Source organism: Schistocerca serialis, chromosome 2 (genome assembly GCF_023864345.2).
Source record: "Schistocerca serialis cubense isolate TAMUIC-IGC-003099 chromosome 2, iqSchSeri2.2, whole genome shotgun sequence".
Classification (NCBI taxonomy): Eukaryota; Metazoa; Arthropoda; class Insecta; order Orthoptera; family Acrididae; genus Schistocerca; species Schistocerca serialis.
In genome coordinates this window covers 139,752,437-139,778,773 of record NC_064639.1, presented here as the reverse complement: position 1 = coordinate 139,778,773, position 26,337 = coordinate 139,752,437, and positions in this window count along the sequence as shown.

Sequence of the window (26,337 nt, the reverse complement as noted above, 5' to 3'; positions counted from 1 at the left end):
GCCTTGTTTACGACCCGACACACCGTAACGGCAGATGGCGCGCTGCCACACACACACACACACACACACACACACACATACACACATTGTGATGCGCCCTCCCCGCGCGACTGAACGGTAGCGAACACCCTCGTACGCCACATTGGGCCTGGTTTTGTTGGTTCGACATCTCGACATCTGAAGCTCTCTACAACGGCCAATCTTACTAACAGGAGAATAATGGACACGTTTGCGTTATTGCAGCAGAGCTGGCTTACATCACACTTTGAAACAGTAAAGCGGGAGTAAAGCTGAGAGGGTCATTTGGAGTCGTAAATGGATATCTCGTAGACGTTTACACACACCGAGACTGGACAGTGAACGGCAATGTTCAGGCCTGGCATTCGAGATGATCTGGGTTCAATTCCAGATCATGACCGACAGGTCTGTTGTTTTCTCGGCCCCTCTAGACAAATGCCAAGACTATAACTTTTTGGACGGGCACGGTCGACAATCCCTCCTAATCTTTCATCTGCGAAATATATCGTTTTCCTAGTGAAGCTGCTACCTACGTCACCAAGAGGAGAGTGTCTGTCTCAGATAATTAGCCTTTATTTCTTAGTAGATAAACCCAGTTTAGGTCAGAAGAGAAGCTTTGTCTTCTTTAGAACAGAAATCTTTTTTACCTTTAGGAGCCTCGTTTCGTTTTACAAGTGGAAACTTGTTCGTATTAGAAGCCTGATTAAAAGAGGAGTTTGTTTGTTCTCGAAGTGGAAATTTGTTTGTTTGAAAACACGAGCCTCAGTGTTATAACATTATATGAAAATAGGTGTCATGGTTCTTTTAGCTCTGTTTGAGGTAAGAGAGGAACTTGTTTGTTTTAGACGATTAGTCTATTTTGTTTTAAGACAGTAATAATTATTATTTCAAAAGAGGTTTATGTTTACTTTGAGAAATACTGTTCCGATTATAATAGGAGTTTTCATTTCTTTGGATGGGGAGTACGGTTTGTTTTTGAAGGGGTACTTTGTTTGTGTTCTGGAAAACACTACTGTTACTAATTTCGAAGAGGAATCACGTATGTTGTTACACTGAACAGGAGTATTACACGCTACGCTTTACCAAAACGATGAAATAAAGGTATAAATATGTCAGTAGGAGCATTGCTCGCGAAAGGCAAGGTTCTGTGTTCGAGTCCAGCTCCGGCACGCAGTTTTCATTATCAGAAAATTGTATTTCCTTTCGTAGGGCTCAATGATTTATCAGTCGAGCATCCTCACCAGTTCATTTTGAACAGAATCCTTTTTGACAAGTGGTCCTGAATGGGAACGTAGGAAAATACACTACAGGCCATCAAAATTGCTACACCATGAAAAAAATACACATGATAAACGGGTATTCATTGGACAAATATACTATTCTAGAACTGACACGTGATTACATTTTTACGCAATTTGGGTGCATAGATCCTGAGAACTCAGTATCCAGAACAACCACCTCTGGCCGTAATAACGGCCTTGATACGCCTGAGCATTGAGTAAAACAGAGCCTGGATGGCGTGTACAGGTACAGCTGCCCATGCAGCTTCAACACGATACCACAGTTCATCAAGAGTAGTGGCTGGCGTATTATGACGAGCCAGTTGCTCGGCCACCATTGACCAGACGTTTCCAATTAGTGAGAGATCTGGAGAATGTGCTGGCCAGGGCAGCAGTCGAACATTTTCTGTATCCAGAAAGGCCCGTAAAAGACCTGAAATATGCGGTCGTGCGTTATCCTGCTGAAATGTAAAGTTTCGCAAGGATCGAATGAAGGGTAGAGCCACAGGTCGTAACACATCTGAAACATAACGTCGACTGTTCAAAGTGCCGCCAATGCGAACAAGAGGTGACCGAGACGTGTAACCAATGGCACCCCATACCATCACGTCAGGTGATACGCCAGAATGGTGACAACGAATACACGCTTCCAATGCGCGTTCACCGCGATGTCGCCAAACACGGATGCGACCATCATGATGCTGTGCACAGAACCTGGATTCATCCGAAAAAATGATGTTTTGTCATTCGTGCACCCAGGTTCGTCGTTGAGTACACCATCTCAGGCGCTCCTGTCTCTGATACAGCGTCATGGGTATCCGCAGTCATGGTCCCTGAGCTGATAATCATGCTGCTGCAAACGTCGTCGAACTGTTCGCGAAGATGGTTGTTGTCTTGCCATCGTCCCCACCTGTTGACTCAGGGATCGAGACGTGGCTGCACGATCCGTTACAGCCATGCGTGTAAGATGCCTGTCACCTCGACTGCTAGTGATACGAGCCCATTGGTATCTGTTTTTAATAACGAAAACTCCTTGAGAGAACGCTCGTGCCACGTCCCTTGATGAGCCTATAACATTTTTTGAAAACTAACTCTTAATCTTATTGCTCTATCAACCGGTTCCCCCCTACCCGTCATTTACACTTTACATGGCATAAATACACTACTTGCAATTAAAAATGCCACACCACAAAGATGACTTTTAATCGACAGGAAGAAGATGCTGTGATATGCAAATGATTAGCTTTTCAAAGCATTCACACAAGGTTGGCGCCGGTGGCGACACCTACAACGTGCTGACATGAGGAAAGTTTCCAACCGATTTCTCATACACAAACAGCAGTTGACCGGCGTTGCCTGGTGAAACGTTGTTGTGATGCCCCGGGTAAGGAGGAGGAATGCGTACCATCACGTTTCTGACTTTGATAAAAGTCGGATTGGAACCTATCGCGACTGCGGTTTATATTATCGTGACATTGCTGTTCGCGTTGGTCGAGATCCAGAAAATGGAATCGGTGGGTTCAAGAGGGTAATACGGAACGCCGTGCTGGATCCCAACGGCCTCGTATTACTTCAGTCGAGATGACAGGCATCTTACACGCATGGCTGTAACGGATCGTGCAGCCACGTCTCGATCCCTGAGTCAACAGATGGGGACGATGGCAAGACAACAACCATCTGCACGAACAGTTCGACGACGTTTGCAGCAGCATGGTCTATCAGCTCGGAGACCATGGCTGGGGTTACCCTTCACGCTGAATCACAGACAGGAACGCCTGCGATGGTGTACTCAACGACGAACCTGGGTGCACGAATGGCAAAACGTCATTTTTTCGGATGAATCCAGGTTCTGTTTACAGCACCATGACGGTCGCATCCATATTTTGACGACATCGCGGTGAACGCACATTGGAAGCGTGTGTTCGTCATCGCCATACTGGCGTATCACCCGGCGTAATGGTATGGGGTGCCATTGGTTACACGTCTCGGTTACCTCTTGATCGCATTGACTTCATTTTGAACAGTGTTTGTTACGTTTCCCCCTGGCTCTACCCTTCATTCGATCCCTGCGAAACCTTACATTTCAGCAGGATAATGCACGACCGCATGTTGCAGGTCCTATACGGACCTTTCTGGGTACAGAAAATGTTCGACTGCTGCCCTGGCCAGCACATTCTCCAGATCTCTCACCAATTGAAAACGTCTTGTCAATGGTGGCCGAGCAACTGGCTCATCACAATAAGCCAGTCCCACCTCTTGGTGAACTGTGGTATCGTGTTGAAGCTGCATGGGCAGCTGTACCTGCACACGCCATCCAAGCTCTGTTTGACTCAATGCCCAGGCGCATCAAGGCCGTTATTACGGCCGGAGGTGGTTGTTCTAGGTACTGATTTCTCAGTATATAAGCACCCAAATTGCGTGAAAATGTAATCACATTTCTCCAACGAATACCCATTTATCATCTACATTTCTTCTTGGTATAGCAATTTTAATGGCCAATAGTCTAAAAGCATTACCTAACCTATAACCGGGAATACAACGCCAAGTATAACTAAAGTGTCTGCTGGACATGAAAACTACGACAAACCAAGAAAAATTCCAGCGTACACATCGTGGAGCGTTGGTGACCGCATTATCTACTATCTAATATTCCAGAATTCGAATCGAGAACAGCTGGCAACATGAGTAACGTAGAAGTAAATATCCTTGGAGTAGTGAAGCAACTTAAATCACTTAATAAAAGCTAGTCTTCTGGTCCAGACTGTATACCAATTAGCTTCCTTTCGGAGTATGCTAATGCATTGGCTCCATACTTAGTTAGTGAGCGAAGTTTGGTTTTCCACATTAGTTTTTACGTGACTTCAGCTATGATTAATTGTAGAGGCGGCTGCACAGTCTGAAGCTTAGCTTCTTTTGTGTTTTTACATAACTCCATTTCTCCATTTTAATTTACGTTTCTCTCACTATTGTCCATTTTTCACCTTTAGGCCAATCTGATGACGTCTCAAAACGGTAAAATGCTTCATTTGCTGTAAAGGAAAACGATTCAGCAACTGAAACCATCTTATTTCAAGAAATTCATAGACGGTTGCTCTAAAAGGCGCCCAGTAGGGAATGGAACCAATATTACTAATGCAATCTTGTAGCCATTCTATCTGCCGCAGATAACTGCAATCCTATTATCATTTACTTACCCCGTCGATGGTGTGCACGTTACGAAGTTACATTGACATTCTTCCCATGATTTTAGAGGCACAGCGATGGTACTCCTGACTTCGTGGTATGACTTCCGGTTATGGCCTGTAGTGATTGATGGCACTGAGACAACACATGGTACGTCGCGTTAGCGGTCATCCTGTGTCTTCGTGTGCTTTCTCTCTTGTGACATCATCGTGGTGCCAGTTTTCAACAGGACAAATATCGTCCACCCATGCCGCTTAATGTTGAGGTTCTCCAGTGGCCAGTGAGATCACCAGATCTCCCATAAAGGACATATGGGAGCATCTCGGACTCAACTTCGTTCCCGTGCCACTACACAGCGTCTTAAGGATTAGTAACAGCCAGTTTGCCTCAAGAGAGGATCTAACGGCTTTATGACACTTTTCCCAACCGAATCTCTGGAGAGGCCAGAGGTGGTGCCACAGTATATTGATCAATGGACCAATACTGACTTACGAGAGTGGAAGGAATCGATTAAATGTATATTATATGACTGTACCACTGCTTCACTCGAGAGCCCAGAAGGGGCAACCTTCGTGTGCCAACGTAAGCGGGGGCGTGCTCGCCAAGAGAGTCCTGTGTGGAGATAGGGCAGATATTGTCTCCACTAAAGGGTTACCCGTGGTGTAGGAGTAGCGTCTTTGATTCATAATCAAAACGTTTTCGGTCCCGGGTTCGATCCCCGCCACTGCCTAAATTTTGATAAATAATCAGCATTGGCGGCCGAAGACTTCCGGCATAAGAAGTCAGCCTCATTCTGCCAACGGCCTTTTCAAAGAGGGCGGAGGAGCGGATAGAGGTTCAGGGCACTCTCTTGTCCTAGGGGTGGGAAATTGCCCCTAAAGGCGGAAGAATCAACAATGATCAACGATATGAGGATGCAGAAGGCAATGGAAACCACTGCATTAAAAACACGTAACGTGTAATCACAGGACATGTGGCCTGTATTTGAAGAAGTGTCATGATGATCTCTCCATTGACAAAAGATTCCGAAATAGTCCCCCATTCGGATCTCCGGGAGGGGACTGCCAAGAGGGAGGTTACCATGAGAAAAAGATTGAATAATCAACGAAAGGATAACGTCCTACGAATCGGGGCGTGGAATGTCAGAAGCTTGAACGTGGTAGGGAAACTAGAAAATCTGAAAAGGGAAATGCAACGGCTCAATCTAGATATAGTAGGGGTCAGTGAAGTGAAGTGGAAGGAAGACAAGAATTTCTGGTCAGATGAGTATCGAGTAATATCAACAGCAGCAGAAGTATAATAGGTGTAGGATTCGTTATGAATAGGAAGGTAGGGCAGAGGGTTCGTTACTGTGAACAGTTCAATGTCCGGGTAGTTCTAATCAGAATCGACAGCAGACCAATACCGACAACGATAGTTCAGGTATACATGCCGACGTCGCAAGCTGAAGATGAACAGATAGAGAAAGTGTATGAAGATATTGAAAGGGTAATGCAGTATGTAAAGGGGGACGAAAATCTAATAGTCATGGGCGACTGGAATGCAGTTGTAGGGGAAGGAGTAGAAGAAAAGGTTACAGGAGAATATGGGCTTGGGACAAGGAATGACAGAGGAGAAAGACTAATTGAGTTCTGTAACAAGTTTCAGCTGGTAATAGCGAATACCCTGTTCAAGAATCTCAAGAGGAGGAGGTATATTTGGAAAAGGCCTGGAGATACGGGAAGATTTCAATTAGATTACATCATGGTCAGACAGAGATTCCGAAATCAGATACTGGATTGTAAGGCGTACCCAGGAGCAGATATAGACTCAGATCACAATATAGTAGTGATGAAGAGTAGGCTGAAGTTCAAGACATTAGTCAGGAAGAATCAATACGCAAAGAAGTGGGATACGGAAGTACTAAAGAATGACGAATTACGTTTGAAGTTCTCTAACGCTATAGATACGGCTATAACGAATAGCGCAGTAGGCAGTACAGTTGAAGAGGAATGGACATCTCTAAAAAGGGCCATCACAGCAGTTGGGAAGGAAAACATAGGTACAAAGAAGGTAGCTGCGAAGAAACCATGGGTAACAGAAGAAATACTTCAGTTGATTGATGAAAGGAGGAAGTACAAATATGTTCCAGGAAAATCAGGAATACAGAAATACAAGTCGCTGAGGAATGAAATAAATTGGAAGTGCAGGGAAGCTAAGACGAAATGGCTGCAGGAAAAATGTGAAGACATCGAAAAAGATATGATTGTCAGAAGGACAGACTCAGCATACAGGAACGTCAACTATCCTTTGGTGACATTAAAAGCAACGGTGGTAACGTTAAGAGTGCAACGGGAATTCCACTGTTAAATGCAGAGGAGAGAGCTGATAGGTGGAAAGAATGCATTGAAAGCCTCTATGAGGGTGAAGATTTGTCTGATGTGATAGAAGAAGAAACAGGAGTCGATTTAGAAGAGATAGGGGATCCAGTATTAGAATCGGAATTTAAAAGAGCTTTGGAGGACTTACGGTCAAATAAGGCAGAAGGGATAGATAACATTCCAACAGAATTTCTAAAATCATTGGGGGAAGTGGCAACAAAACGACTATTCACGTTGGTGTGTAGAATATATGAGTCTGGCGACATACCATCTGACTTTCGGAAAAACTTCATCCACACAATTCCGAAGACGGTAAGAGCTGACAAGTGCGAGAATTATCGCACAATCAGCTTAACAGCTCATGCATCGAAGCTGCTTACAAGAATAATATACAGAAGAATGGAAAAGAAAATTGAGAATGCGCTAGGTGACGATCAGTTTGGCTTTAGGAAAAGTAAAGGGACGAGAGAGGCAATTCTGACATTACGGCTAATAATGGAAGCAACGCTAAAGCAAATAAAGACACTTTCATAGGATTTGTCGACCTGGAAAAAGCGTTCGACAATATAAAATGTGCAAGCTGTTCGAGATTCTGAAAAAAGTAGGGGTAAGCTATAGGGAGAGACGTGTTATATACAATATGTACAACAACCAAGAGGGAATAATAAGAGTGGACGATCAAGAACGAAGTGCTCGTATTAAGAAGGGTGTAAGACAAGCCTGTAGCCTTTCGCCCCTACTCTTTAATCTGTACATCGAGGAAGCAATGATGGAAACAAAAGAAATGTTCAGGAGTGGAATTAAAATACAAGGTGAAAGGATATCAATGATACGATTCGCGGATGACATTGCTATCCTGAGTGAAAGTGAAGAAGAATTAAATGATCTGCTGAACGGAATGAACAGTCTAATGAGTACACAGTATGGTCTGAGAGTAAATCGGAGGAAGACGAAGGTAATGAGAAGTAGTAGAAATGAGAACAGCGAGAAACTTAACATCAGGATTGATGGTCACGAAGTCAATGAAGTTAAGGAATTCTGCTACCTAGGCAGCAAAATAACCAATGACGGACGGAGCAAGGAGGACATCAAAAGCAGACTCGCTATGGCAAAAAAGGCATTTCTGGCCAAGAGAAGTCTACTAAAATCAAATACCGGCCTTAATTTGAGAAAGAAATTTCTGAGGATGTACGTCTGGAGTACAGCATTGTACGGTAGTGAAACATGGACTGTGGGAAAACCGGAACAGAAGAGAATCGAAGCATTTGAGATGTGGTGCTATAGACGAATGTTGAAAATTAGGTGGACTGATAGGGTAAGGAATGAGGAGGTTCTACGCACAATCGGAGAGGAAAGGAATATGTGGAAAACACTGATAAGGAGAAGGGACACGATGATAGGACATCTGCTAAGACATGAGGGAATGACTTCCATGGTACTAGAGGGAGCTGTAGAGGGCAAAAACTGTAGAGGAAGACAGAAATTGGAATACATCAAGCAAATAATTGAGGACGTAGGTTGCAAGTGCTACTCTGAGATGAAGAGGTTAGCTCAGGAAAGGAATTCGTGGCGGGCCGCATCAAACCAGTCAGTATACTGACGACAAAAAAAAAATAGGGTTAATTGTGATACTGACAGGAGAGATCATTCCCTGGCGGAGCGATAGACTTTTTGAAACTGTCTACCTTGTAGTCATTCACCGTGGTGGGCCCTCGTTTCCGATTAACTGCCGAAAAAGGAACGGAATTTTGCGTGACACTCAATACCGTTAAATAAGTTGATTTATATAGTTGGGTGGTACACTGCATGGGATAACACCATCACATGTAGGACGTTGTGAGTTTTAATAACATAAGGTGCATGAATTCTTATTTTCATTTTTAAATCTTTATCACAATGATTTATATCATCCTTTTTTAATTAATTGGTTTAAGTGTGGGTTTTTTTCTATTCCTTCGTCACAGCATTTTAATCACCGTATGAACTTTCCAAACATGGTACAGTCAGTTGCAAAACGTCGATCGCACCTCTCCTTGCGAGTCATATAACTCATTATCGTGTGCGAGCAGGCCTCTGCTCTGGAGCTTTGTCTATGGTGTGTTTCCTGCAGTCCTAGGTGGGATGTTAACATCGGTAGCCGCCTTAAGAAGTACCTTAACATTGGCGCACGATACCGATGGCTATGAAATCATTATACAATTACGGTCAACGAGGAAATTATTTTGGTGAGAAACGTATGTCAAACGTACTTTTCTTGGGTTTCTCGAGAGGGTGGCATTGAACATTAACTGCTGCTGTCTCCCATGGTGGACATTTTGTTTTCGTGCTCACAACTGTCATTTATTCTGAGTAATAACACGTACTGATATTCCTCTGAGTCATTTAATAACGGCTGAATACGCTCTCTCCTTTTCATTATTATCTCGGCTGCCAAGTCCTATTTTAATACGATCATGCTTTGATAGCCAAACCATATAATAGTTCACAACTCTTAACTATAACTATCTTGCTTATAATCTGCTGTAGTTTTAGATCCTTTAAAGTTTTAGCCAAGTATGTTAGTGCATCTCCCGTGCTTTCAGTGTCTAATTGCTGTTTTTAATTCTGTTGTTTTTGGTCTGTTGTAGTAATCCATTACTATTTTGTGACCCTGTACACTTGTTATTATCATTCCAAGGAGCCATTCATATGGTTATGCCAACGCCAGCGAACCAGAAGTATACTTTATATGTTACTCTGAAACAAAGGTGATTGAATACGTATATAGTTAAAGATTTTATTGTTTCATACTCTCACTAATATTTTCAAGTAATAGTTGTTAATCAACTGAGCTTACCGTTATGCGATCGATAGCTCTCGCCACGTCTCCTGAAACACAATCTTTGGCGTGAATGGAGCGGGATTCGTTTGCCACGAGTGCCGTTGACCCCGCTTTCTGGATAGAGGCAGTCAGTGAAGCAGGACAGACAGCGCAGGTCTGCGAGGCAACGGGCTGGCTGTGTATTCTACCGCTCCTGTGACTTCCAAGTTTGTCTGTCTGAGCAACTTCCGGACTCGAGGGACGTGCACCGCAAACGGGAGTCGACACACTATTCCTTTGGCCGACCAGGTCTGGAGGCGAGCGGTGGGTCGTCGTCATTCACACGTCTCCTGACGGCTTCAAGTTACTCAACTGTTTGTCATCCCACAGCGGTTTTGGTGCTCGGTGAACTACTTTTAGTTTGTTTCTTCGGTGCCAATAATCAGTGTCCTAGAATATACATTATTTCCGTGCAAGCAAATCGCAAAAGGTCATAAATCAATGTTATAGAGTTTATATCACACAGTTCGTCTTCTAGTGAGCGTTTTCTAGTGCCGGCGAGCCTATTTTTTTCTATATTGATTTTGAATTCACCCCGAAGGGGGCGGGCTGGCTGCAGCTTAGTACGCTGCTCTACAGCCTACAGACTTTTTTAAAAGCGGAAGAAGGAAAGAAACAAGAAAAACAGGTGATAAAACGATGACTTAAAGTGTAAAAATGGCGGAAAAATGCGAAAAGTTAAAACAGAAAGCAAAAGGGGTTGGCAATGTTAATAAAAGACGCAGGAATCAGACAAGTAACATAGTAGACAATTAAAAAACATGGCGACAGTCTGGTTTCTGTTCGCAAGTGATAAAAAATCACACCCAGCGACAGTATGACGGCCGTTCGCAACACTTCCCAAAAGACACAACACGGAACACTCACTGTAAAACACTCATTGTAAAACACTGCACGAAAATGGCGGCACAAAGATGACACTCCCGAGCCAAAGGCAGATGGGGGGGGGGGGACCTGGAGGAGGGGGAAGAGCAAGGGGGGAGGAGAGGAAAAAACGAAAAGGAGGGAGGGAACCAAGGAGGGAGAGGACTCATAAGGGGGGAGAGGGGCAGGGCAGACGCGAGAGGGGATGAGAAGAGGCAGAGTAGGGAAATGCAAAAGGACTCGGGGGAGAGAAGGGGGCAGAGAGAGGGGAGATGGAGAAAAAAGAGGATGGAAGGAGTCGGCGAGCCTAGCTGGAGTGGCGCTTATATTCTCTTCGTATAGGTGCCGCTCCTGTCGTGGTGCGGTCCTAGTCAGCGGACTATTGGCTGATGTCGTCTCACAGCCTTCTCTGCGGTTAAGCCGTCGGCACACGGACCGTGCATCCGAACGTTGAGCGTTGAGTGTGCCGAGTTTCTGACGTCATAGCGTAAAATAGCACGCTCGGGAGTCTTTCCGAACGTGCAGAGCAGTGTCTGGCATATCAGATGTTCTGAGCGTTGGCCAATGAGATGGCCCAACACCAGCTACGTCACACGCACGCCGACTCCCCTCAGTACAGAGTTGTGAGGCGCCATATTGGCATTCATTTCAAGCCTATATGTATATATGCCGTTTCTGAGCACCAGCAAATTGAGAATCACTGGAAAACCCGTTGTTAACTGTGTGATTCGTTCCAATAAAATAATGAGAAACATGATATTCGTGGCAAAAGAATTATTGTAACTTGCGTATTATGAGAGTAGGCTATTTGAAGGCAGCGACACACTGAAGATACCCCCAAAACGCATTGTTCTTGGTTACAATTTGGTATAATTAAATTTCAGTTAGTAATGTGTGTGTGTGTGTGTGTGTGTGTGTGTGTGTGTGTGTCTGTGTGTGTGTGTGTGTGTGTGTGTGTGTGTAGTGTAGTTGGTTTAGAGTAATGAGTAGCGTCACTGTCTTGGAGCGATTTGCTCGTTGGGGCTGTGGTTCGCGTTTTGACACTCCCAACATTCTTTTTCTAACATTCGCGTATTTATTAGGTTCTGATACTTTATTATTAGTTGAACATAAGTATGTATTATAATATTTCATGTTATGTAAATATAAGTTCACCTTTTTTTGAGGGGTGAATTTGTTCGATTGGCTTAATCTACAGGACAGCGTGCACTACTTGTATAAAGAAATTTTGCTCCTTTTTCTTTTCCGCTTCGTAATTCACATGCTGCAAAGGTTCTGCTACTGGGTAGGGACAGTGATCAAGTAAGACTAACCTTGGTGTTTTACTAAAATGTGGGAATGATGAGGTAATGTTTATCTTATGCGGTGAAGTATTCCAATTATGTATCACACTGTTTCTAACGGAACTTTTATAATCCTGTGTCCTTATGGATTGGACATGGTATTTTCCTTTTCGTGGACGATGGAGGAAAACTGCGTTTTAATAGAGCTAACGTGGGAATTTTACGCGGCCCGTTAGGTAAACAGTGTGATTTACGAACCAGAAACATCCCTGAGCTGCTGCTGGAGTGTGTTGCGATCGCGTATACCACGTTAGGGCCCACGTGCAGTATGCACAAGACGCATCGTTCTTGTGAGTTTAGCAGCACGTTGAACTTGGCACGCTCAACGTTAACGTTCAACAGCACGGTCCGCGTGCCGACGGCTTTACGTTCTTGATCTTCGTGCTGGCGCTTGTTGCTACACCGGAACACAATCAAGTGTAAGTGAGGGTGGGGGTTGGGGGGGGGGGGGTAATTGCCTTGGCCAGTTAAGTTATTATCTTTTCACGACTTGTAATGGTGCAACTTTAAATTTCATAAAAAGATTTGTAAAATATTTTTCATCAAACAAACACTTTGACAACCGATAGGCGGGTATCAGTTGTATCGAAATGCTAAAAGTGTGTGCCTAACAGTTATATGAAGCACAAAAGAATAATTGTTTATTAAACTAAGAGTAAGCTAATGAATATTTATTATGAACATAAAGACTGTAATACTCACGACTTAGTCTAAAAACGTAAAAATGTTTGCAAATATCAATAGAAAGCAAGAGAACCCACTAGGGATTTTCTACCCGTAGTTGTGTGGATGACGTTGGAACACAGCGTGCAACAGCAGAACGGAAAAGAGGCAGGCGGAAGACACAGGAGAGCCGCAGTTGAGGAAGCCTAGTATGGGTTCGTAGGGGGACACGTGGAGCGATGTTAAGTGGTGAAAAGTGCTACAACCGTGATTATCGGTGTGACAGTCGGTGTGACGTCGGCATTTGCATGCTAGAGTCGTCTCTGAAAATCACAGCTCTTGGAAAGAAAGATTGTCCAAGGTTTATCTGTGATGGAAGTTTGATACATTAAGAAAATGAGTACCGCAAGTGGCGTGTTAGCAATATATTAATTCCACATTATTGGAGACTTGAAGAGCTCTACAATTTCTCAAAGTGCAGTTTACAGCTACAGTACTACCACCGCTATGTTCACTAACGCAAGAACGTTTTTATTAAGTCTAAATGGATATTACTGTAAATGAATATTACAGTCAATTCTCATGTGTTCATTTTCTGAAAAGGAATTCTCACTTTAAAAATTATGTTCCAAGTTATATCACTGATGTTTCCAAAATATATATATATATAATAATGTCGTAATTTTAGTGAAAGTTAACGAAGCCAGTAAAAACAGCTTCAAAGTTACCACAGTATTAAACATAAAAGCAAAGGTCGCTTTGCTAAGGCATTTGCTATGAATTTTGTTAAGATTAATTTCACTTATTTCAAGCTACAAAATTCTCTTCCTTAACAACAGCCATATTTCAAGATGGCAGCCATGGTGCTACGTTAAATCTTGCAGTTTGCATCCATCCTGATTCCAAGTAGGAATAAAGTTGGAAAATTCAAACAAATTTTCCGGAAGTATATTCATTACATACTGAAGTAAAATCTATCAGCTTAAGAGCTGTCGGCCGCATTATTCTGTATGTGTCAATCATTTCAAGAGAAAACACAGCTCTCGTAGCAGCTAAAAATTGCTATTTTCCATGCTACGAAAAGCTATAAAAAGTTCAGTTATATGCGATTAATTTACGCAAAGAGGTAATATGTTAATATCGGGGGGGGGGGGGGGGGAGATGGGGGGAAGGAGAGTTCTGTTATAGACATATGGCGTATGACAGATGTTTTGCCTATGCAGCCAGCGTGTAATCCGATAACTTAAGCTTTTCCTTGTTTTACTTGAAAGTCACTTCTCTGTTCATTGTATGTTTGTGCTTTGGGGCGTGTACTCACTGGTTGCTTACAAAAGGAGGAGTGTGGTCAGCAGCTCATCGGGCCTGCCCTAAGTAATTTCGGGACCCTTGTTCTGGACCACATTGCCCGATGTGTGGTGATTTCATATCAAACAGCCGAAATTGTTTTTCTCCCTTTAATGAACTCCGTTTCAGGCAAACCTGAGTTATTTGTTGTCTTTTAGTCACACACATTCTAGAGATGTTTACTGCCTGCCTGGTTTGAAAACTGTTTTTCTATCATCTTATACTTACTATAAAGTTTTATTTGGGGCTTTCTTGAAATTGGGCTTAAGCCGTAAGAACCTTTGAAGAGATTTTATAGATTATCAGTAACTTTTCTTACATTGCATTACCTAACTGGATGGTTTTGTCTTAATATGTCAGGGTCCTGGTGACCCAATTGGTAAAGTTACTCTTCGTGAGGTGTGTTGATGAAACTCTTGATACGAATGATGTTCTGTCCTAATTTTGCACGGTCCTTCCTCTCCCAGGCAACCTTAAGCCAGTAGTGCGTACCATTCAGTAAGTGTTTTTATAATGAAAAATGTAAATATATTTGCAAAGGAATTTTTACTGTCATTTAGTAGAGGAATACGTGAATAAAATCTCTGTACTAATATCCCAGTTACAATTATCTTTGGTACCTTACCACATTCCATACCACTACCTGTCACATACTACCAATTTCTTTCCAAATGTCACTCGATTTTGTAATCGCTGTGAGAGCATCACATACCATGAGTTGTCAGACTACTGTTGACTGCAGCAGGTAATCATAAGCAAGTGTAGACTAAAGTAGTTTTTCTCGCAGCCTTAGTCAGTTAAGATGATAGCTACGTTACCTATATGTTAGGTGTGGTGCATACCTACAGGGCGTTCCTCATTTCGATCGCTTTGTTCACGTATATGATCACTGTAATCATAGATTCCACTATAAACCAGTAGTGGTGAACCGTCTAGAAAGCGAGTGGGGATCTATAAAGGGCTGTGTAAGCAATAGAACATTTTTGATCTACGTAGTTATCCTCCTGCCTGTTACTTAAAAATAAATAGTACTTACAGCAAAATTTATAACTGTCAATGTTTAATTAAAGTTTTATTTATAGTTTATTGATTTACAATGTAAAACAGAGGGAAGTTGCAGTAAAAATAAAGAAAATAGAATAAAATTTATTACAGCACAATATCATGTAGCATTATAAGACTCGACTTCCTTAAAAAAAAAAGTAAAATAAAATTAGGAAAAAGGAGAAACAAAAACATATCAGACATCGCTTCAATACGTCGTCGAGCTTATATGAAATATTATCTTATTATTTGTGAACAACTTTCGCCCTTCTAAATAATAACAGGACAATCTTTCCTTTGAACATAATGAAGAATATTTTATTGCGTACAAAATAACAATAATGACTTTATAATTTTTTATGTTTGTGCATGTAATTTGTACTTGTATCCCCAGTAATCTCTTTGGTTGCATAAAGCGCATAAGTTAAATGAACAACTAATTATTATTACTTTTAAAATGCAATTGTGTTTTCTAAGGGTATAAAATACACAATGGACTACTACTGTGCAATGTTTCGTTGTAACAACATGCAGTACAAACAAAAAGATGGCAAGTCGCAGGTCCTAGTTTCTCTCTCGCAGGTTCATTTACTTTCTTACGGTACCAATGCTACTAGTACTACCAGTAATCCAAATATTTACTACGTCATTTATGCAGTATACAAAACTACAGAACCGTATTTTTGGTAGAGCACATTTCTGCACATACCATCTCAACCCGTGAAGTTCCATTGAATTTCGTCGTCTTCATATGGAAGCTTCACTTTTTTGGTAAGGTCTTTTGTCATCCCGAGAAAAAAATACTGCGCCAGACTGACAGCAGCTAAGATTTTTTTGTATTAAATGTTATTTCCCATTCACAATAACATCTCGTTGGATGAATACTAAACAGGTAAAATTTGTAGCAGGGAGGGCAAGATAAGAATTTTTCCTTATGGTGCTTTTCTTCCCGGTATTCTCATTAGCGCACCGCATAACAAAACAGCAAAAGTTATAGAAATCCCCGGGAGGAACTGAGGCGACACAGAACCTCATTATGGTTGCCGGCCCAAGGAGCTTCACCGCCACTCTCCGTTGTTTCTTCAACTCCAGTCTAACTAACCCTTTAATTAAAGAAAACGGTCACTTCTGTCCTCGATGCTCGTCACGTAGAAGAAATCTCTCCAAGCCCTCACTGTCGATCTGATATTAGTGATTCTGCAGAATAGAATTGCCTCACTTATAATACACGTTGCTCTCTTCGAATGATCTATAAATCTACTGGCCCTCTATAGACTTACTGCACCAGACCGAACTGCCTTCATTAGCAAGAAGTATCATAGCTCAGCATTTGATCGGAATGAACGTGGACAGTGGGAAAACTGTTTGGCACGTAAGTCTTCCTATGCCGAAATTGCATGAGCTAACTAATAATCTAATTTGTCTATATTAGTTAATTATGTATTAATTAAAATATTGACTTTTACTTTCATGCGAAAGTCTGTAACAGAGTAGTTTCAACTCTGCTTCACGTGCAATGGCACAGTCGCTCTTACATGCGACGTAACTGAAATATGCAATACCAATGAGAACTGCAATTCAGATTTGGTGGGACACTTTAATGATATAGACCCTACAAAAACTATCATCACACAATGAACTGCGTGACTTACCTTCAATGAATGCTACTACAATACGCCATGTTCACAAAAATGATAACTAGATTCGTAAAACCGACTGACTTACAGATACTCGCACAAGTAAATAGACTACAGAGTCAAAGAAACAGATACTCCTGCCTATTATCGTGTAAGACTCCCGCGAGCACGCAGAAGTGCCACAACACGACGTGGCATGGACTCGACTAGCGTCTGAAGTAGCGCTGGAGGGAATTGACACCAAGAATCTGCAAGAGTACGAGGGGATGGAGATATCTTCTGAACACCAGATATGCTCAATAATTTTCATGTCTGCGGAGTTTGGTGGTCAGCGGAAGTGCCTGAACCCAGAAGAGTGTTCCTGTAACAATTGTGGACGTGTGGGGTGTCACATTGTCCTGCTGGAACTGCCCAAGTCCGTCGGAATACAAAATGAACTCTAATGGATGCAAGTGATCAGACAGGATACGTGTAACCTGTCACAGGCGTATCTAGAAGTATGAGGGTTCCCATATCACTCAAACTGCACACGCTTCACAACATTAGAGACCTTCTACTAGCTTGAACAGTCTCCTGCTAACATGCAGGGTCCATGAATTCATGAGTTTGTGTCCATACCCACACACGTCCATCCGCTCAATACAATCTGATACGAGACTCGTCGCCGGCCGCGGTGGCCGAGCGGTTCTAGGCGCTTCAGTCTGGAACCGCGCGACTGCTACGGTCGCAGGTTCGAATCCTGCCTCGGGCATGGGTGTGTGTGATGTCTTTAGGTTAGTTAGGTTTAAGTAGTTCTAAGTTCTAGGGGACTGATGACCTCAGATGTTACGTCCCATAGTGCTCAGAGCCATTTGAACGAGACTCGTCCGACCAGGAAACATGTTTCCAGTCATCAACAGTCCAATCTCGCTGTTGAAGGGTCTAGGGGTGGCGAAAAGCTTGGTGTCGTGCAGTCAGCTAGCGTACTGGAGTGGACCTTCGGCTCCGAAGGCTCATATCGATGATGTTTCGTTTAATGGTTCGCAGACTGACGGTTGTTGATGGCCCAGCTTTGAAATCTGCAGCAATATGCGGAAAGGTAGCACTTCTGTTGCGCTGAACGATTCTCTTCAGGTGACGTTGGTCCCGTTCTTGCAGGATCTTATCCCTGTCGTAGTGATGTAGGATATTTGATGTTTTACCGGATTACCGATATTCAGATTCCTGATATTGACGGTACACTCGTGAAATGGTCGTACGGGAAGACCCCCACTTCACAGCTACGTGGGAGGTGCTGTGTCCCATCGCTCGTGCGTCGATTGTAACACCACGTTCAAACTTACTCAGATGTTGATAACCTGTCATTGTAGCAGCAGTAACCGATTTAACAACTGCGCCAGACACTTGCTGTCTTATACAGGGTGTTACAAAAAGGTACGGCCAAACATTCAGGAAACATTCCTCAAACACAAATAAAGAAAAGATGATACGTGTACATGTGCCCGGAAACGCTTAATTTCTATGTTAGAGCTCATTTTAGTTTCGTCAGTATGTACTGTACTTCCTCGATTCACCGCCAGTTGGCCCAGTTGAAGGAAGGTAATGTTGACTTCGGTGCTTGTGTTGACATGCGACTCATTGCTCTACAGTACTAGCATCAAGCACATCAGTACGTAGCATCAACAGGTTAGTGTTCATCACGAACGTGGTTTTGCAGTGAGTGCAATGTTTACAAATGCGGAGTTGGCAGATGCCCAATTGATGTGTGGATTAGCATGGGGCAATAACCGTAGCGCGGTACGTTTCTATCGAGACAGATTTCCAGAACGAAGGTGTCCCGACAGGAAGACGTTCGAAGCAATTCATCGGCGTCTTAGGGAGCACGGAACATTCCAGCCTATGACTCTCGACTGGGAAAGACCTAGAACGACGAGGACACCTGCAATGGACGAGGCAATTCTTCGTTCAGTTGACGACAATCCTAATGTCAGCGTCAGAGAAGTTGCTGCTGTACAAGTTAAGGTTACCACGTCACTGTATGGAGAGTGCTACGGGAGAACCAGTTGTTTCCGTGCCATGTACAGCGTGTGCAGGCACTATCAGCAGCTGATTGGCCTGCGAATGGTTCATCCAACAATGTGTCAATCCTCACTTGAGTGCCGATGTTCTCTTTACGGATGAGGCTTCATTCCAACGTGATCAAATTGTAAATTTTCGCATTCAACATGTGTGGGCTGACGAGAATCGGAACGCAACTGTTGGAATCACGTCATCAACACAGATTTTCTGTGAACGTTTGGGCAGGCATTGTTGGTGATGTCTTGATTGGGCCCCATGTTCTTCCACCTACGCTCAGTGGAGCACGGTATCATGATTTCATACGGGATACTCTACCTGTGCTGCTAGAACATCTGCCTTTACAAGTGCGACACAACATGAGGTTCATACACGATGGAGCTCCTGCACATTTCAGTCGAAGTGTTCGTACACTTCTCAACAACAGATTGGGTGACCGATGTATTGGCAGAGGCGGACCAATTCCATGGCCTCCACGCACTCCTGACCTCAGCCCTCTTGACTTTCATTTATGGAGACATTTGAAAGCTCTTGTCTACGCAACCCCGGTACCAAATGTAGAGACTCTTCGTGCTCGTATTGTGGACGGCTGTGATACAATACGCCATTCTCCAGGGCTGCATCAGCGCATCAGGGATTCCATGCGACGGGGGGTGGATGCATGTATCCTCGCTAACGGAGGACGTTTTGAACATTTCCTGTAACAAAGTGAAGTCACCCTGGTACGTTCTGTTGCTGTGTGTTTCCATTCCACGATTAATGTGATTTGAAGAGAAGTAAGAAGATGAGCTCTAATATGGAAAGTAAGCGTTCCGGACACATGTCCACACAACATATTTTCTTTCTTTGTGTGTGAGGAATGTTTCCTGAAAGTTTGGCCGTACATTTTTGTAACACCCTGTATAGACGTTGCCTACCACAGCGACGCACTGTGCCTGTAAACACACCTCTATATTTGAGTACGCGTGCTGTACCAGTGTCTTATGCGCTTCAGTGTACATACAGCATATTAGTAGGAATCAGAAAATTAGAATTAGAGCAGTCGTGCTGTCTTAACACGTTCTGTGCAATCGAATCTGAACGAACGTATCAGCCCAGGACAATACAATTTGCGGGAGCATTGAGACGAACAGGAATAAGACTTTTAATGAGGAGCAATAAGTACACTGAAGTTGCCGCGATTCATGTTGATCCCATGGACATTATAAAATGTGGGATGTGATTATTGATAATTCTGGTGGTCCAGGTGTTATGGTGTGGGGCGGGATAATGTTGCATGGGCATACTGATCTCCAAATCCTGAACGTGGTACACTCAACGGTCATTGTGATTGTGACCCTGGACCCCTTTCCCACTTATCTCCTCATTTTTATAAATGACACTGCGCAACAACTGTTGAGGAGCTCTCGGATTATTCAGTGACTAGAGTAGCCTGCCAGTCCTCCCGACTTAAACGTCATCGAGCATGTGTGCCACACGTCCACATGTACATCTGCGAACATCCAGAAACTGTCAACCGTGCGGGTGGGAGAATAGGAAGCCCTACTGCCACAACTCCTCACAAGAACTCCTTACCAACCACGTGTTCTGAGTAGTCGCACGTTTCAGAGCATGCACCGCCATCCGTTTTGATCACAAGCCCTCGCGGTGACTTCAGTGTAATTATCATCCTTGAATGAAACTGTTGCAACGTAACCTTCCGGCACTGGCGGTGGTAAAATTCCACCTAAGTAGGTAGATTACCGTCGCTTTGACATGTCCAACCGCTCCTGCAAGCTACCGTCTGTAGTAAATGGTTTCTTAAATTCGTGTGGTCCACGAAATTACTGGCCCCTGCGAGTTATTGCCGGGTATTAATAATTTCTAGCGGATGGTTTTAACGAACAGGTAAATATTTGAACGCAACGGATAACGCATTTTTTAACCACTACAGAAGGCACCTATACAGGGCTTAATAGGCAGTATATAGCTTTTATTTGCTTACATGACCCAGAATTCAACTGTGGTACTGACTGCCACCTATTCTTTATGATGGACGGAGTAAATAATCAGTCGAGGGTAAAGATTAATTGATATTTATTCAGTACCGATGGTATTTCAACAACTAGTCGTGTTTCTCTTGCAATGTACATCATCAAAACCGGTCTCTAGTTAACATGGTTCAGTTTCGCCACGTAATTATGGAATGAGACAGAGGAGCGCAGACCTGGCTTCAATGTAATTTTTTACAACCGCACAATTATACCTAAACCCACGGTTATTACATTCAGTTGCTGTAGATTACTCAGAACAAGTTCCGCAAAGACACTACGAGCAAAACTAGGTCAGGGTGGAAGAGTATTTCGCAAATCTTTGTCAAATCAGTGGGCATTAAAATTCGATACTTTTCCTAATGGCACGAGTATTTTACTTAACGCACAACATCGCTAACAAATCAAATCGTTATGGGGGTGCGCAAGAAACATCACTTCAATACTGTTCAACCCACAAGGCCAAGTTTCAGTAGCCAACAGAAACCCAGAAAAATATGGACACACACGATTATTCCTTCCCTATTTTACACTCGCTCACTATCGTATGATTATTCATCGTGTACAATATATTTTCAGACCGAAACTACAATTTCTCAATGCGGCGGTTGCTCGAACCGACCACGTGGCGCCAAAGCAAGTTCAGAAAGAAAATATATGGAAAATAAATGAAAATCCCCAAAATATTACTGTAAATGGAAGAGCAGATTAAAATACATTGAATGAGTGAATTTCCGTTAAGCACAAAGCAATAACGTGACCGTGAGCTTAAGGCACATGGTGCGTTGCCTGAACAAGGCACTAACGCAAGGTCTACTGAAATTCGAGTAAATTAAGAAAATCAATTCCCTTATGGGGTTCAGTGGTAATTTCGCACCTGATTTCAACATCTAGACTTCATTACAGAGCAGATTTATGACAATCTAATACCTATGTTAACACTACCAAAACGAGAGCTGCGTCTCCATGTCTGTCCAGCATCACGACCCAGGAACAAGTGCTCTTCCAACCGAATTCGCCTAACCGGTCCGCTTACAAACGTGGTGGGGGTGGCGCGCCAACCTGACAGAGCCAATTCGCGCGCCTACGTGTCGTCTTGGCCCTGACCTGCAAACTTGGTCTCTGCTAAACTTGTTCACGCTTGGGGGGTTGGTACTACCCTACCCCACAACGACCATTCATGCAGGGTTACAATCTGTGCCACTCATTTATAGCGTCCAGGCCGCACAAAGGAAAGGAAAATGGGGAACGTGGTACAGATGCGTCGGCATCGAGACACACCAATGTTGAATTTGTATCTGTCCTGAGACGCCATGACCGGCCTCATTTGAACTCTTCTGTTGGGAGAGTTAATTTGGAGTTGGAACGGCTGCTTGGGTCGGGTGCGGGGGCTCATATTGGTGTGGATCCTGTTGATTATCTCAGTAGGTGGGACTATACCAGACACGGCCTACATCTCAACAGGAAAGGGAAGGGGAAACTGGTTGGGGTAATAGCAGGAAATTTAAGGGGGGGAGGCACTGCCATGAATGGTAAAATACCAGTGGTTACAGGTGTTGGAGCAGCACCTTTTTTAGGATAGGTAAGACAGAAAGATGTCAAGTTCTACGAGAGGTCAGGATTGAAACAAATCTTCAGTTTAGGAAAGAAATTAAACAGCACAATTCTAGCACATTTGATCACCAATCACAGCTATCAATTATAAATTTTCACCAATCACCAGAAATTTTATCTCCACCAAGTTGTATCTCAGTCCTAGGTAATTGCATTGATGAATTAAAGTCACCCAACCCAGTTGACATAATCTGCCTCTCTGAACACCATGTGACTACTGGTATAGGAACTAGGCCTAAGCACAATGAGAAACTCAGACAGGAGAGTACTGCAAATGTTAGAATAAGGAAAGGTTCTCATAAAAGTATAATTAAAAATAATGTAAGTATATTTCATCAAAATATTGGGAATTTAAAGAATAATGTAGATGAACTTCTGGTTTATTTAGAAGATTTAGAAGCTGAGAATGAAATAGATATACTATGCCTGTCTGAGCATCACATTGTTACTGATATGGGTAAGGTAAATGTAAGTGGATATAAGCTCTCTGCACATGTAATGAGAGAAAATATGGAGAAAGGAGGAGTTGCCATATATGTCAAAAGTTATCATTGTGCAAAAAGTATAGAAACAAAAAAGTTTTGTGTAGAGAAACATATAGAAGCATGTGCCTGTGAGCTTAAATTAAATAAAGGCACATTTATAATTGTAACTGTATATAGGTCCCCATCAGGAAATTTTCATCTATTTCTGAAAAATTTGGACTCCTAGTTGTGCTATCTGTCAGACAGGGGGAAGCAAATTATTATTTGTGGGGACTTCAATGTAGATTCTCTGAAAGAGGGTAATAGGAAAAATGACCTTGAAGTATTACCCGGTTCTTTCAATTTGACACCCGTTATTGATTTTCCTACTCGGGTGGTAAAGGATAGCAGCTCACTGATAGATAACTTCTTTATAGACCAAGATAAGTTTAACCAGATAAATGTTCAGCCTGTTGAGAATGGTCTTTCTGATCATGGTGCACAGCTAGTTACAATATATGACATAGCTCCATTCAGCAATACTAAACAGTCCTCCAAAGTAGTACGTTCAGTCAACGATTTAACAATTGCAAATTTCAGGGAAAGCCTACAGCAGTTAGACTGGGATGAGGTGTACCATGAACCTGATGCCAATTTAAAATACAATTTATTTCATGACATTTTTGTAAATGCATTTGAAAACTGCTTCCCCAAGAAAATAGTTAAATATACTCGTAAGAAATCTTGTAACAAACCATGGCTTACTAAGGGTATAAAAATATCTTGTAACCGGAAAAGGGAAATGTATCTGACAGCAAGAAAGAGTAGTGACCCAGAAACTATCAAAAATTATAAAAACTACTGTGTCATATTAAGAAAAGTTATTAAAAAATTAAGGGGTATGTGTATCATGTCTGAAATCAGCAACTCTGATAATAAAATTAAAACAATTTGGAATATTATTAAAAGAGAAACAAGTCAACCAAGAGCAGAGGAAGACAGTATTACCATCAAATTGAATGAAAACTTTACGAACAAAAAGTCAGAAGTTGAAAATATTTTTAATAATCGTTTTCTAAATGTTGTGGATATAGTAGGATCCAGGTGTTCATTAGAAGATGCTAGGCTGTTAATGGAAGAGGCCATACCTATGCAATTTGATACAATTGAAATCTCACCCACTTCTCCCTCTGAAATTAGGAAAATAATAAACTTGCTTAAAAGCAAAAACTCACATGGAATTGATGGCATTTCCAGCAAAATACTAAAAGCTTGTTCTCAACAGATAAGTAAGATTCTCAGCCACCTGTGTAATAGCTCTCTGGAACAGGGCATTTTCCCTGATAGACTGATATACGCTATTGCTATTCTTTTGCATAAAAGGGGGATAGATCTGATGTCAACAATTACCATCCAATCTCCCTTCTAACAGCTTTATCCAAAATTTTTGAGAAAGTAATGTATTCCAGAGTAGCTTCACATATCTGTAAAAATGAAGTACTAACAAAATGTCAGTTTGGTTTCCAGAAAGGTTTTTCAACAGAAAATGCCATATATGCTTTCACCAGTCAAATTTTGAATGATCTGAATAACCGAACACCACCCATTGGGATTTTTTGTGATCTCTCAAAGGCTTTTGATTGTGTAAATCATGAAATTCTGCTAGACAAGCTCAAGTATTGTGGCATGAGTGGGACAGTGCACAAATGGTTTAATTTGTACCTAAGTGTAAGAGTGCAGAAACTTGAAATAAGTAGTTCTCGTAACATGCAAAGATCAACAAATTCTTCAAACTGGGGAACTATCAAGAATGGGGTTCCACAAGGGTCAGTCTTGGGTCCTTTGTTGTTCTTATTATACACTCCTGGAAATTGAAATAAGAACACCGTGAATTCATTGTCTCAGGAAGGGGAAACTTTATTGACACATTCCTGGGGTCAGATACATCATATGATCACACTGACATAACCGCAGGCACATAGACACAGGCAACAGAGCATGCACAATGTCGGCACTAGTACAGTGTATATCCACCTTTCGCAGCAATGCAGGCTGCTATTCTCCCATGGAGACGATCGTAGAGATGCTGGATGTAGTCCTGTGGAATGGCTTGCCATGCCATTTCCACCTGGCGCCTCAGTTGGACCAGCGTTCGTGCTGGACGTGCAGACCGCGTGAGACGACGCTTCATCCAGTCCCAAACATGCTCAATGGGGGACAGATCCGGAGATCTTGCTGGCCAGGGTAGTTGACTTACACCTGCTAGAGCACGTTGGGTGGCACGGGATACATGCGAACGTGCATTGTCCTGTTGGAACAGCAAGTTCCCTTGCCGGTCTAGGAATGGTAGAACGATGGGTTCGATGACGGTTTGGATGTACCGTGCACTATTCAGTGTCCCCTCGACGATCACCAGTGATGTACGGCCAGTGTAGGAGATCGCTCCCCACACCATGATGCCGGGTGTTGGCCCTGTGTGCCTCGGTCGTATGCAGTCCTGATTGTGGCGCTCACCTGCACGGCGCCAAACACGCATACGACCATCATTGGCACCAAGGCAGAAGCGACTCTCATCGCTGAAGACGACACGTCTCCATTCGTCCCTCCATTCACGCCTGTCGCGACACCACTGGAGGCGGGCTGCACGATGTTGGGGCGTGAGCGGTAGACGGCTTAACGGTGTGCGGGACCGTAGCCCAGCTTCATGGAGACGGTTGCGAATGGTCCTCGCCGATACCCCAGGAGCAACAGTGTCCCTAATTTGCTGGGAAGTGGCGGTGCGGTCCCCTACGGCACTGCGTGGGATCCTATGGTCTTGGCGTGCATCCGTGCGTCGCTGCGGTCCGGTCCCAGGTCGACGGGCACGTGCACCTTCCGCCGACCACTGGCGACAACATCGATGTACTGTGGAGACCTCACGCCCCACGTGTTGAGCAATTCGGCGGTACGTCCACCCGGCCTCCCGCATGCCCACTATACGCCCTCGCTCAAAGTCCGTCAACTGCACATACGGTTCACATCAACGCTGTCGCGGCATGCTACCAGTGTTAAAGACTGCGATGGAGCTCCGTATGCCACGGCAACTGGCTGACACTGACGGCGGCGGTGCACAAATACTGCGCAGCTAGCGCCATTCGACGGCCAACACCGCGGTTCCTGGTGTGTCCGCTGTGCCGTGCGTGTGATCATTGCTTGTACAGCCCTCTCGCAGTGTGTGGAGCGAGTATGGTGGGTCTGACACACCGGTGTCAATGTGTTCTGTTTTCCATTTCCAGGAGTGTATATTAATGACTTCCCATTCTTTATTCATGAAGAGGCAAAGTTAGTTCTCTTTGCTGATGATACAAGTATAGTAATCACACCTGACAAACAAGAATTAACTGAAGAAATTGTCAATACTGTCTTTCAGAAATTTACTAAGTGGTTCCTTGTAAATGGACTCTCACTGAATTTTGATAAGACTCAGTACATACAGTTCCGTACAGGGAATGGTATGACGCCATTAATAAATATAGACCTTAATCAGAAGCATATAGCTAAGGTAGAATATTCCAAATTTTTAGGTGTGTCCATTGATG